The following is a 15,485-nucleotide window of genomic DNA, read 5'->3' as shown; positions in this document are numbered from 1 at the left end:
TAGTAAGCTTTTGTGGTGGGAAAAATTTAGTCAGAAATCCAGTGACAACCTTATCCCAAGTATCCAGACTCTCCTTGGGTTGAGAATCTAACCACAGTTTTGCTCTATCCCTAACAGCAAATGGGAATAGCATGAGTTTGTACACCTCAAGGTTCACTCCATTGGTCTTCACAGTGTCACAAATCTGCAGAAAATTAGAAATAAACTGATTTGGGTCTTCTTGAGGAAGTCCATGATACTGACAATTTTGTTGCACAAGAGTAACTAGCTGTGGTTTCAGTTCAAAGTTGTTTGCAGCTATAGGCGACACCACAATACTTTTCCCATAAAGATCTGCATTGGGAGCAGTGTATGAGCCAAGCATTCTTCTGGGTTCTTCATTCCCAATTGGATTTGCCACGTTGGCATTAACAGCATTATTATGATCCATAGTGGACTCTGCAGCCTTGTAAAGTCTTGCTTGTTGCAAACGCCGCCTCAAAGTCCTTTCAGGTTCAGGATCAAAGTCTAAAAGAGGCTCCTTGTCTCTGTTCCTATTCATAAACAAACAGAAAATAAGAAAAAAATGGGAATCTCTACGTCAGAGTGCAGAGAATTCTCATTGAGGTAACCTGTGTAAAAGAAATAAAATAAAAAAACTACTATATGATTAAAGCCGAAAATCTTCAAAAATTAAAAAAAATAAACATGAAAATTAAAATAAAAATAACTAGGTAACACCAAACTTAATTTCAGAAATTAAGGAAAAATATTAGTGCTATTATATATTTTTTTTCGAAAATACTAAAGCAAAGTTTAATTAAAATTAAAACTAAAGCGCCTAATCTAAGCAATCAAACAACTAGTAGTTGTCAATCACAATCAATCCTCGACAACGGCGCCAAAAACTTGGTGCAAAATTTATAACCACAAACTAATCGGCAAGTGACCGGGTCATACCAAGTAATATCTCAGGTGAGTGAGGGTCGATCCCACGAGGATTGATGGATCAAGCAACAATGATTGAGTGATTGGCTTAGTCAGACAAACAGAAAATGGTGTTTGAAGGTTCAAAAGCATTAACAATAAATTCAGAATATCAGAAAGCAAGCAGTAAACAAAGTTGTGAATAATATATGGAGAAACAGTTAAGGCTTCAGAGTTATCTATTTTCCAGATTGATTTTTCTTACTAACTATTTTAATCATGCAAGATTTAATTCATGGCAAAATATATGTGACTAAACCCTAATTCCTTAGACCTTTTTAGTCTCCTCTAAAATTCATCAACCGCCAATTCCTTGGTCACTTAATTCCAATTAGAGGGTGAAGTTCAATTCTAGTTTATATGACACAGAAATCCTAATTACCCAAATATAAGAGGATTATATGTCACGTATCCTGTTAAGTACAGATAATTAGAAATTTAGGAGAATATGTTTTCAAGCTATTGTTCAAGTAAATAGCTTTTCCAAGTTATACAAGAACTCAATTAGAACAAGGGTCATACTTCTGTTCCACCCAAATTCATAAGATAAAGAACGAAAATAATTCTTGAATTAAAAATCAGTACATGAATTAAAATAGAAAAATAATAGTATCAATCCATACAATAGTCAGAGCTCCTAACCTTAACAGTGGAGGTTTAGTTGTTCATGGTTCAGAGAGAAAAACTAGGATTCATAAAATTGTCAATTGCGGAATGAGGTCGAAGAGAAGAGAGAGGAGCCCGAAGGGCTGATTCTTTTCCCTTTTATATCTAATCCTAATTAATGTAAAATATATTTCCTAAAACTAAAATAATATCTTTTCCTAATTATAAAAATAATAAATTTTAATAAAAAATTAATTAAATTCTGCGTGTAGCCCTTGGAAAAAGATTGGGGACCACTAGTATTATTAGGATCCATGCTGAACTTGGAAATTCCCAAGTTCAGCGTGGAGGAGGTAGTGGCGTTTTGTTTGAGTCCTTTTTAGCCCACGCTGAACTTGGAAATTCCCAAGTTCAGCGTGGGGACATGCGTGCTTCCTCCCTTGTGATTGAATTCCACGCTGAACTTGGAGTGGAGAAGGTCGAATTGCCTGGATTGAGGATTAGTTCCACGTTGAACTAGAAAAATCCCAAGTTCAGCGTGGAGTGGTCAGCAATAATTCTTCGTTTTATCCATTCTCTAGCCTTTGCTTAAATTCCACGAAATCCGTCCAAAATGCTACCTGAAATAAACAAAATTGCACACAACTCAAAGTAGCATTCATAGTGGCTAAAATGTATTAATTCTTGACAAAACTTAACAATTCAAGTGCAAATTCACAAGGAAAAGGTAGATAAGATGCTCACGCATCATTAGGGTGATGATTTCTTTTCCAAGAAACTGTTTTTAGGGCACCCTACCAATTTGGAAAATTTTTTGTGTTGAACTTGCTTGAAGAATGTATTTTGGAACATGGTTTTTGAGCTAAGAACACAAGTATGTGAGTTCTGAGCCTAATTGTGTGGTTACATCATATAACCACTTATTTTTATTCTTGTGTGCATTATTCTCTTTCTATGATTGTAATTTTTGATTTGTTTGATTCTATATGTCCATTGTTCCATGTATACATGCATTTATATGATTGAGGCTATCATTTCATTTAGCTCACTTACCCAAATAGCCTACCTTTTATCAAATAATTGTTAGCCAATTTTGAGCCTATTTAATCCCTTTTGTTCTTAATTGTAGCACATCATTACCCCTAAGTGAAAAATAATAAACGTCCTTAATTTGGATCTTTGATTAGCTTAGGCTAGTGAGGGTGTGTATCATTTGGGTATGGGAAATTTGGGACATTGGTTGAGATAAAAGTGTATTTTTGTATTTTTGTTGAAGATTTTTGGGAATTGGGTACATGCTTATGCATTAAATATGTAAAACCACATGCATTGATACATTTGTATATACTTTTGAAAAAAAAATGTGTGAAAAAAAATGTAGAAAAAAATAGAAAAAATAAAAAAAACAAAAATATATAGAAAAAAATGCAATAAAAAGGGGACAAAAATGCCCCAAAGTAAATAATAATAACAATGCATATGGAATGTGAATTAAAGAGAATGCATGAGTATGTGGAAAAATTAGGAATCATGGGTAGCTAGTTATTGGGTTAGAATTGTATAGTTTGTCATATGTGTTTAGTGAGAGCTTAGGTTAATCAAAGATTCAAATTTCAAGCTCACTTGACCATATACATCCCTACCTTTACCCTAGCCCCATTACAACCTATGAATAAGTCATCATGATGAATGTATGCATGCATTGAATAATTGTTGATTGTAAGATGAAAAATAAATCATGGAAAGCATGATTAGAAGAGAATTGAGTGATTGACCCTATACACTAGAGCGACTAGAGCGGATACACTTCCGGTGAGGGTTCGATGCTCAATTCCTTGTTCCCGGCTTTCATGTGCTTTCTTCTTGCAAGTCTATTTGAACTTCATTTTGATATTTGAATTAGTAGGATTCATGAATCATCATATGATATTAGCCCTACTTGTTCATACATGCTCTTGGAGATTGATTTGCTTTTGACCAAGTAGGTAGAATCATTTTGCATTTAGTTGCATTCATACAGATAGGTGCATATAGTTTATTTGCATTGAATAAATGTTCATACCCCTTTTCTTGTCCTTCTTTATTCTTAGCATGAGGACATGCTTGGTTTAAGTGTGAGGAGGTTTGATAAACCCCAATTTTGTGGTTTATCTTGTGCTTAATTTAGGAGATTTTATCAACTTTTCTCACATTTATTCAATGAAATAGCATGGTTTTGTAATTCTCCCTTAATTTGTGCTTAGGTGTGACAACATGCTTTTTAGGCCCTTAAATTGGTGATTTTAATTCACTTTAAATTCCATTCGATGCCTTGATGTGTTTGTTGAGTGATTTTAGGTTCATAAGGCAAGTATTGGATGGAAGAAATGAAGAGAAAAGCATGTAAAGTGGGAGAACTCATGAAGAAATGAAGGAATCGCAAAGCTGTCAATCCTGAACTCTTTGCACTCAATCGATCATAACTTGAGCTACAGAGGTCCAAATGAGGCGGTTCTAGTTGCGTTGGAAAGTTAACATCCGAGGCTTCAAAATGATAAAAATTTGTCATAGTTGCTCGGCGTTTAAGGATGCGTACACGTGCATCACGCGCATGCATTGCAGGACCAGCGTGGACCATTTTGGGCAAAACGAGGCCAGCAATTTCTGAAGCATTTTGGGCCCAATCCAACTCATTTCTGATGCTATTGAACCCAAGGATTGAAGGGGAATGAACCAAGTAGTCATAGTTGGAGTTTTGCATCATGTTGTAGGTTAGAATTCTAGAGAGAGAAGCTCTCCCTTCTCTCTAGAATTTAGGGTAGTTTAGGTTTAATTTTCTTAAATCCAATCTTCAATTCTTGTTTTGATTTAGTCTTCCCTTTTAATTTCTTGTTATTACATCTTTGTTCTTCTAGTTTTACTTGTCATTTCTTATTTTGCTCTCTTTATTGTTGATGAACCATTGTTAGATCTTGATTTCTTTTAATGTAATTTTATGTTTCCATGTCCCTTTTATGTTGATCTTGATTGTTATTATTGATTTCTTGCTTATGTTAGTTGTGGGCTTCTTTAATTCTTACATTTTGTGATGTTTACTTTTCTTGCACACTAGGTGTTTGATAAAATGTTTCCATTAGTTTTTGAGTAGTTTCCTTTACTCTTGGCCTAGGCTAAGGGAATTGGGTGACCTTGAATCATTGGGTCTCATTGAATTGATGATTTGAGAACCCTTAGTGGTCAATTTGATAACCATTGACTCTAGCCTACTACTAAGTTAATTAGTAGCTAGGTTAGGACTTATGGATTGATGTGATCAAGCCTATTTGACGTACTTCAAGCTTAGGAGTAGATATTACGTACTTAAAGCTTTTGGAGGTAGACTTAATAGGTTGGCCTCTCATAATTATCAATGTATGGTTTGTAGACAAGGATGGTGATCTCAATTACCTATGTCTAGCCAAGAGTACTTTTCCTTTATTTTATTTGTTCTTGACATTTTACTTTCTTGTCATTTATTTTTCTTGCTAATTACCAAATCAAACCCCCTTATTCCTACATAGCCAATAATTGATCACTTCATTGCAATTTCTTGTGAGACGACCCGAGGTTTAAATACTTCGGTTAATTTTTATTAGGGTTTGTACTTGTGACAGCCAATTTTTTGCATGTGAGGATTGTTTTTTGGTTTAGAACTATACTTGCAACGAGAATTCAATAGTGAAATTCTAAACCATACAACAATCCGAGCAATAGGTGACATACTCCCTTAAACTCTCATGCTGTGTTTACTTGATATTGTTCAAATAGGCGGAATCATGTAGATAGAAGGAAAATACAGCGAACTAATCTTCGAATTGCTTAGAGAACTCCTGGAAGCGTAAGATTGAACCTACAAGCAAAGATGAATGGTAGATTTAAACTTCTTGACGTGTTTTTTTCGGAATTCCTATGCCATTGTAGGGAGCCAGAGTTATTGGTTGTGCGAAGTTCCTAGGTAGTTTGAAATTCATGACGTCGGCCGTGAGTGGTCCAACAGCGTTGTCCAATCCATTATCATCATTGTTTTGCTAATCTCCCTTTGGTTGTTGAGTTTCTGAGATGTGTGTTGGATCAGAATTTTCTTCATCGTCTTTTGGTTGCTCATTGTCATTATTTTCAAACCAAGAATTAGTTAACTCGACTATTTTTCCATTCGTTGGTTTTTCTTCCGCCATATGCTAATTAACTTGTTGTAGCTCCGTTACCATCCGAAGAAGTTCGGATTATATGGGAGGAAGTTGGTCAGCCATTGATGCATGAGCATCTTTCCTATCTTTTCCTAGTGAATTTGCATTTAATTTTATTGTGTTTAATCAAGAATTAATTATCTTTTAACCACTATGAATGCTACTTTGAGTCGTGTGCAATTCTGTTTATTTTAGGTAGCATTTGGTTGAATTTGATAGAGTTTCCGCAGAAAAATAGAAGAAGGCTATATAGGGCAGGAATGGCTTAGAGGATGGAGAGGAAGCTTGCACAAATGGAAGGAGCACAAGAATTAAAGGAGATGACCAGTGAGGAGCGACGCGTGCACGTACCTGACGCGTACGCGTGACACACAAAGAAGATTATTGACGCGTACGCGTGATTGACGCGTACGCGTGATTGACGCGTACGCATGACATGCGCTACGTGCAGAAAACGCTGATTGCTATAATTAATTCTGATTTAAACTTTATTTTTATTTATAAATAGGAAAATATATTATATTAGTTTTAGAAAATAGATTTTAAATTAATTTAGGATTAGATATAAAAGAGAAAAGAAACTTCTCTTCTGGGGATTATTCCATTCCAATTCATAATTATTCCACCTCAGCCCAATTTACAGTTTACCAAAATTCTTATTTTCTCTCTGAACCATGAGCAACTAAACCTTTAGAAGCTCTGTCTATTTGTATGGATTGATTCTGTTGTTTTTGTATTTTAATTCATGTACTGATTTATAATTTAAGAATTGTTTTCGTTCTTTATCTTATGAATTTGGGTGGAACAGAAGTATGACCCTCTTTTTAATTGAGTTCTTGTATAACTTGGAAAAGCTCTTTACTTGAACAACAGCTTGAAAATAATTTCTCCTAAATTCTAATTATCTGACTTAACGAGATACGTGACATATAATCCTCTTATATTTGGATAATTAGGATTTTTGTGGCATAATAACTAGAATTAAACTTCACCCCATAATTGGAATTAATTGACCAAGGAATTGGCGGTTGATGAAAGTTAGAGGAGACTAGAAAGGTCTAAGGAATTAGGGTCTAGTCACATATAGTTTGCCATGAATTAAATCTTGCATGATTAAAATAAATTAATAAGAAAAGTCAATCCGGAAAATAGATAACTCTGAAGCCTTAACTGCCTTCTCCATATTGTTTTTCCAACTTATTTACTTGCCTGTCTTCTGATATTCTGAATTTATTGTTTAATGCTTTTGAACTCTCAAACACTATTTTTTACTTGTCTAACTAAGTAAATTAATCAACCATTGTTGCTTAGTCCCTCAATCCTCGTGGGATCAACCCTCACTCACCTGAGGTATTACTTGGTACGACCCGGTGCACTTGCCGGTTAGTTTGTGGTTATAAATTCCGCACCAAGTTTTTGGCGCCGTTGCCGGGGATTGATAGTGATTAACAACTATTAGTTGTTTGATTGCTTAAATTAGGTGTTTTAGTTTTAATTTTATTTAAATTTTGCCTTAGTATTTTTGAAAAAAAATAAAAAAAAATAAATAGCACTAATATTTTTCTTAATTTCTAAAATTAAGTTTGGTGTTTCCTAGTTAGTCTTATTTTAATTTTTCTTATTTAATTTGCCTAATAATTTCAAAATTTTTTGTCTTAATTTTAATAGTAATTTTCAAATTTTAGTATTTATTTTATTCAGTATATTTTATTTTATCTCTTTACACAGGTTACCTTACTAGGAATTCTCTGCACTCTGACGTAGAGAGTTCCATCTTTTCTTGTCTTCTGTCTGTTTATACGAAGGAACAGAGACAAGAAACCTCTTTTAGACTTTGATCCTGAACCTAAAAATATTTTCAAGCGGCGTTTGCAACAAGCCAGACTTTACAAGGCTGCAGAGTCCACTATGGATCCTAATAATGCTGTTAATGCCAATGTGGCAAATCCGAATGGGAATGAGCAACAAAGGAGAGTGCTTGGCTCTTACTCTACTTATACCACAGATCTTTATGGAAAAAGCATTGTGGTGCCTCCTATAGCTGCGAACAACTTTGAGTTGAAGCCACAATTGGTCACCCTGGTGCAACAAAACTGCCAGTATCATGGTCTTCCCCAAGAAGACCCAAATCAATTTATTTTTAATTTTCTGCATATTTGTGATACTGTGAAGACAAATGGAGTGAACCCAGAGGTGTACAAACTCATGCTCTTCCCGTTTGCTCTGAGGGATGGAGCAAAGCTATTGCTAGATTCCCAACCCAAAGAGAGTTTGGATACTTGGGACAAGGTTGTTACTGAGTTTCTTACTAAATTTTTCCCACCAAAGAAGCTGACTAAGCTTAGGGTGGAGGTTCAGAACTTCAGGCAGAAAGATGGTGGAACTCTTTATGAAGCTTGGGAGAGATACAAGCTACTGACTAGGCAATGCCCTCCGGACATGTTCTTCAAATAGACCCAACTAGATATCTTTTATGAAGGCTTGGGTGAAATGTCCAAGATGTGCTTAGATAATTCTACAGGTAGTTCATTGCACAAGAGAAAGACACCGGAGGAGACTATTGAGTTGATTGAATTGGTTGCTAGCAACCAATATTTATACTCATCTAACAGGAATTCTGTGAACTGTGAGGCTCGTCAGAAGAAGGGAGTTATGGAAGTAGAAGCTCTTAATGCTATTCATACTCAGAATAAGCTTATGTCTCAGCAAATAAATCTACTTACTCAGCAGATGGGTGGCATGCAAGTCTCAACTATCAACACCCAAAATCCACCTCAAGAGGTCTCTTATGACATGACAGGTAATTTTGTGCAAAATGATAATTATGATTATGCTCAATCCTTTTCTGAACAGGTCAATTACATGGGGAGTGCTCCTAGAAATCCCAATAATGATCCCTATTCTCAGACCTACAATCAAGGCTGGAAAATTACCCAAATTTTGGGTGGAAAGAGCAACCTCAGAGGCCATAGAATTTTAATAATAATTCTCAGGGTGGTTTTCAACAGAATAATTTTAATAACCACCAGTTTTAGTCATCTCAGCAAGCAACTTCTCAACCCCAGTAGAACAATGATTTGGAAGCAATACTAGCAAGTTTTAGACAGGAAACCAGAGCATCCATCAAGAACTTGGAGATTCAAATGGGTCAACTAGCCACAAAAGTTAATGAAATTGATCAGAGGACCACTAATAGCCTTCCTGGTAACACCATTCCAAATCTAAGAGAGGAATGCAAGGCTATCACCTTGATAAGTGGACAAGTGGCAAGTACGGAAGCACAAGTTAATAAGGAGTCAGTTGAAAAAGAAGCTCCAAAAGAAAAGAAGGAAGAAGTAGAGCACGTCCCTCCAAAGCGTGCAGACAACCTATTCCCAGCCTCTCTTGACACTTATCCTACATTGCCAAAGGCTCCTGAGTATAAGCCTAAAATGCCATATCCTCAGAGACTTCAAAAGAAGACCAAGGACAAACAGTTTTCAAAGTTCTTGGAAGTCTTCAGAAAGTTGCAAATCAATATTCCTTTTGCTGAGGTTTTGGAACAAATGCCTCTCTATATCAAGTTCATGAAGGAGCTGTTGTCAAAGAAGAAGCATTTAAGGGGAGATGAGACAGTGGTCCTGACTAAGGAATGTAGTTCCATAATTCAGAATAACTTGCCAAAGAAGATGCCAGATCCAGGGAGCTTTCAAATTCCATTCACCATTGGGAGCACAACCCTTGAGAATGCCCTATGTGATCTAGGGGCAAGCATAAATTTAATGTCCTTATCTGTGATGAAGAAGCTGCAAATCCAAGAGGCACAACCCACAAGGATAGCATTACAGATGGCAAACAAATCTATGAAGCCTGCATACAGATTAGTGGAGAATATCTTGGTCAAAGTGGGTAAGTTCTTCCTCCCAGCAAATTTTGTGATTCTTGACACAGGGGAGGATGAGAATGCCTCTATAACTCAAGGAAGACCATTCCTAGCCACTGGAAGAGCTCTGATTGATGTGGAAGAAGGTGAATTAGTGCTTAGAGTGCATAATGAGCAACCGGTCTTTCATGTCTTCAACGATATACATTCAGCAGGTGAAGAAGAGAGGTGCATGCAGACTGAGCTTATTGATGCAAACCTTCCAAAACCCCCTGATGATGCACCACAGAATCTGCAGCTCAAACTTCCCTTGGTGACAATCAACAAACTTCTCCCTGACATCAAACCTAAGTTTGGTGTTGGGAATACATCATCCACCAAGGGAGAGAGTCCTAAAAAGAAAGTACCCAGAGGATGGAGAAACAAAAATATCCCCACTGAAGATTTCTCCCCAAGAATGAAAGTGGTGTTGACTAGCAATCCAGTGTGGATGATGCCAGGGCATTTTGGCCAGTTTCACTGACCTTTTCTTTATGGTTTTAGGGTAGTTTCATGCACTTTCTTAGGAAATAAGCAAGTTTTGGATAGAATTTCACTTACATCTTGATTCAAGCTAACATTGTGATTTTTATATGAATTCATGAGAATTATGCATGAATTGAATGACAAATTGGATGATGCATGTCTCATAACTTGGACTAGAACTTTGGTGCACTTTATTGCTTGATTTCAGGACAAAGGAAGCAAGGAAGAACCACGTTAGCAGCCACGTTAGTCTAACTAACGTGACCTCTAACGTGGAAGGGGAGCTAGCTTGCAACGTTAATGAGAAAAGTAATTGCCAATAACATCCTCGAAGCCATCATAGCCCACGTTAATTACCACATTAACTACATTAACGTGGTAGTTAACGTGGAAGAAGAAAATGAAGCCAACGTTAGTGACACTCACCTTTGTCACTAACATTGGACCAAGCTCATATTGGCCACGTTAAGAGCCACGTTAACTCAGTTAACGTGGACTCTAACGTGGGGAAACAAAAGAATGACCAATGTTAGTGACACTCACCTTTGTCACTAACGTTGAGCTAAGCTACTTTGAGCCACGTTAGTTGCCACGTTAACTCAGTTAACGTGGACTCTAACGTGGAGGGAGCAAAGAATCGCCAACGTTAGTGACACTCACCTTTGTCACTAACATTGGGATGAGCCACTATGAGCCACGTTAACTCCCACGTTAACTACATTAACATGGAAGCTAACGTGAGTAAAAGGGATGATGAGCCAACGTTAGTGACACTCACCTTTGTTACTAACATTGGAGATCGTTAGCAATACCACGTTAGAAGCCACGTTAACCTAGTTAACATGAACTCTAACGTGGTAAGTAAGGGCATTTTGGAACGTTAGTGACAAAGGTAAGTGTCACTAACGTTCTTGAAGATGTGGCGAGCCTACGTTAAAGGTCACGTTAGCCACACTAACGTGAACTCTAACATAGGGAGAAAGGAGGATTCTCAACGTTATTGGAAAAAGTAAGTCCCAATAACATGTGCGAAGGACTAAGAGGCAACGTTAGTGGTCACGTTGATGCCACTAACGTTGAAGTTAACGTGGAGCATCCTTGGGTTAGGAACGTTAGTGAAAAAGGTGATTGTCACTAATGTCCTCGAACCCACACTTTCACTTAACGTTAACGCCACTAACGTCCTAAGCTAGAATCCCTGCCTACTTTACACTTTCTCTCTGCAAGTAAAGCTAAGCACACTGAAGAAGATAACTGCTTCAACTCAAGATCCAAAGGCCCATATCCAAGACTTGAAGAGCCAACTAGAAGATTAGAAGAATAGTATAAATAGGGAGAACTTTGAACTAGAAAGGAGGAGCTTTTGGGCATTATTAGAATTACTCTCTGTATTTTACTTTCTCTGCACTTCTAGTTTAACTTTCAGAATGTACTCTCCATCTTTGCTTTCATTTCCCAGAGCTATGAACAAATAAACCCCTTTCATTGGGTTAGGGAGCTCTGTTGTAATTTGATGGATTAATAATAGTTTTCATTATTCTTCTTCTTTCTTTTCTCTTGATTTTACTAGAAAGCTTTCAATCTTCATCCAATTGAGTAGTTATCTTGGAAAAGAAGCTATTCATACTTGGATCTCTTCTGAACCTTGGAAAAGGAATGAAGAGATCATGCTAGAAATGCTTTCTCATGTTGGACCAAATTGGGGTTTGGGCGGATATGGTGACATATAATTCTCCCAATACTTTGATTTGGAAATACATGTGGTATAATCAGTGACCACACTTCATCTCTTCTCATGAGCAATTAGACCAAGAAATTGGCTATTGATCTGATTTGAGAGATTGAATTACCAAGGAATTGGAATTCAATCACTTAAGATTGCCAAGGAGATCAATGAATGCATTGATTGAGGAAGAGATGAAAATGAACTTGATCCGGAGAATGCAACATCTCCTAAGCCCAATGAATTCCCCATTTCTTATCTTACCCATTCTCTTTACTTTATGCCATTTACTTTCATGCTAAACTCCCCTTCCCCATTTAAGATTCTGCAATTTACCTTCCGTCATTTATTTTCTGCAATTTACTTTCCCGCCATTTAATTTCCTGCAATTCTCAACCCAATTTCTGCTTAGCTCAACTAGAACCTTCTTCCAATTAAAGTTGCTTGACCAATCAGTCCCTGTGGGATTCGACCTCACTCTATTGTGAGTTTTTACATGACGACAATTCGGTATACTTGCCGAGGGAGATTTGTTAAAGGACAAGTTTCCGTGCATCAAGTTTATGGCGCCGTTGCCGGGGATTGATTTTGTATCAACAATGATTAAATTGGTGGATAACTAGATTGAGCATTTGTTTTTATTTTGTTTGATTTAAGTTCATTTGAGTAATTTACTTTCTGTTTGGCTATTTTCTTCCCTTTCCCCTACCCATTTTCTTAGTTGTTTACAATTCAGTCACTAACCCACTAACTGTTTGATATATTGTATCACTCACACTAACAGCATTTCTGTAGAAATTACTGTCTGCATCTATCTCTCTTGCTTGTGCCTTGTTGGTTGTATGACAGGTAGAAGAAGCGGAGCTTCAACTTCCTTTGATTCTGAACCTGAGAGGACCTTCCTTAGATTAAGGAGGGAAGAAAGAGGAAAGAGAGTAGTTAGTGCTGAGAAAGAGGAAGAGTACTTTGAACCAGACATGGATGAGAATATGGAAAACCATCATGAAGAAGAGGCTCAAAACTATGGCAGAGAAGGTCCAGCGCATCAGGCTGGGCAAGAGAGAAGAGTTCTGGGTTCTTACATCAACCCAAACCCAGAAAACTGTGGGAGTAGCATCCAAAGGCCAACCATACATGCCAACAACTTTGAACTAAAGCCACAGCTCATCACCCTTGTTCAGAACAATTGTTCATTCGGAGGAAGTGTCCAAGAAGACCCCAATCAACATCTAACCACCTTTCTGAGGATATGCGATACTGTGAAGTCTAATAGTGTCCATCCTGACACCTATAGACTACTTCTGTTTCCCTTCTCGCTCAAGGACAAAGCATCTAAATGGCTGAAATCCTTTCCAAAGGAGAGTTTAGCAACCTGGGAAGATGTGGTGAACAAGTTCTTGGCAAGATTCTATCCTCCTCAACGGATCAACAGGTTGAGAGCTGAGGTACAAATATTTAGGAAGCAGGATGGTGAGACTCTATATGAAGCATGGGAGAGGTTTAAAGACTTGACAAGAAGATGCCCGCCAGATATGTTCAATGAATGGGTGCAGTTGCACATTTTCTATGAAGGCCTTTCGTATGAATCAAAGAAGGCAGTAGACCACTCATCTGGGGGATCTCTGAACAAGAAGAAGACCATTGAAGAAGCCATAGATGTCATTGAGACTGTAGCAGAGAATGACTACTTCTATGCTTCTGAAAGAGGCAACACTAGAGGAGTGATGGAGCTGAACAATGTGGATGCACTGCTAGCTCAAAACAAGATGATTACCAAGCAATTAGTTGACCTCACCAAGAAGATGAAGAGGAATCAAGTAGCAGCAATCACCACTTCAGCAGCAACCCAAGAAGGAGTGAATGAAGAAGCAGATGGTGATCAGGAACAAGCTAACTACATTGGGAATTCACCTAGGCAACACCATGACCCATACTCCAAAACATATAATCCTGGTTGGAGGAACCACCCAAATTTTGGGTGGGGAAATCAACAAGACCAAGGCCAAGGTCAGAGACGCCATAACCCCAACAACAATGCAACTCACCAACACTCCACACAGAGGTCATACCAACACCCACCCAACAACACTTCTCAACATTCATACCAAAGTCAAAATGGCCCTTCTCATCCTTCCAATCTAAACTCTCCATCATCGGAAGAAAGACTATCAATGATTGAGACTCTACTTGAAGGCATATGCAAGGAGATTCAAGATAACAAGGTGTTCAAAGAGGAGGTGTGAGCCAATATCAAGAATCAGGGAGACACAATCAAGAGGCTGGAATTTCAAGTGGGATACCTATCTGAGAAGATTCCCAAACCTACTGATAGCTTCCCAAGTGACATAGAGAAAAATCCGAGAGGTGAAATAAAGAAAGTCAGATGGGAAGATTGCAAGATGGTTACTATAAGTGATAAGGAGACTGAGGAAGAGCCGAACAAACCATCAGAACAACCTGAAGATACATCAGCAGGAAAGCAGGAAGAGAATCATCAAGAAACCACAATTACACAGAAGGAGCTGCTGAGACTCTATGCACCCTTTCCCCAATTACTCAATGGTGGTGTAGAGAAGAGAATATACTCAAGGTTTCTTGACATATTTGCATCTCTCCATGTAAACATACCATTCATCAAGGTCCTCCAACAAATGCCCTCGTACATTAAGTACATGAAGGAGCTGCTGACCAGGAAAAACTCACTCAAGGGAAGACAAACCATAGTGATGAATAAGGAGTGCAGTGCCCTCATTCAACCAGAGCTGCCTACAAAAAGGAAGGACCCATGGAGTTTTCACATCCCCTGTGCCATAGGAGAAACAATGTTTGACAAAGGACTCTGTGATCTGGGAGCAAGCATCAACTTAATGCCTTTATCCCTTATAAAGAGGCTGCAAATCAATGAACTGATGCCCACAAACATAATCATCAGGCTGGCGGACAAAACTCAAAAACAAGCAATTGGAGTGGTTGAAAATGTGCTGGTGAAGGTTGGGAACTACTTCCTTTCCACAGACTTTGTCATACTGGAAATGGAAGAAAGTCACCTTCACCCAATCATATTGGGAAGACCATTCTTAGCTACAGCCAGAGCGCTCATAGATGTGGAGCGAGGAGAGCTAATACTGAGGATACATGACGAACAACTCACCTTCAACGTCTTCAAACCCTCACAAGAAGCAAGTCAGGAAGGCAAGGAACTAAGGGCAGAGCATGACAGAGCAATGGTGGGAGAAAAAAGTATTGAAGCACAAGCTGTACACCCTGGAATTCCTTTGGGTGATGAACAAGAGAATCAGCAGCTGTCAGAGCTAAAGGAAACTCAAGTGGAGCCAAAACCACCAGAATCATATGAGACCAGCAATAAAATCTCCCTAGGGAAAGAGACCACAAAGAGCAGGATAACAGCAAAAGATACAAAGAAGAAAGTACTAAGGAGATGGAGGAATAAAAAGATCCCTACAGAAGATTTCTCTCCAGGGGATAAAGTGATCTCAGCTTACTTCCTAGATATCCTACCTCATCTCCCCACCATCCCATCTCAGTTACCTAAGGTTTTCACCATCAACAAAGTTCTATCCCTAGAACATGTGGAGAT

The 15,485-nt window shown here is 37.9% G+C and overlaps 1 non-coding gene across 1 annotated transcript; it reads right to left on the bottom strand.

The window, feature by feature from the left end:
* Positions 1–13,317: 13,317 nt before the first annotated feature.
* On the bottom strand, positions 13,318–13,424 carry LOC112761141 (small nucleolar RNA R71). The gene has a single exon (XR_003181550.1). It is a non-coding gene; the product is annotated as a small nucleolar RNA R71 (small nucleolar RNA).
* Positions 13,425–15,485: the final 2,061 nt, after the last annotated feature.

The sequence above is a fragment of the Arachis hypogaea genome, chromosome 16 (assembly GCF_003086295.3).
Source record: "Arachis hypogaea cultivar Tifrunner chromosome 16, arahy.Tifrunner.gnm2.J5K5, whole genome shotgun sequence".
In the NCBI taxonomy this organism is placed as follows: Eukaryota; Viridiplantae; Streptophyta; class Magnoliopsida; order Fabales; family Fabaceae; genus Arachis; species Arachis hypogaea.
This window is presented reverse-complemented; position numbering and strand designations above follow the sequence as displayed.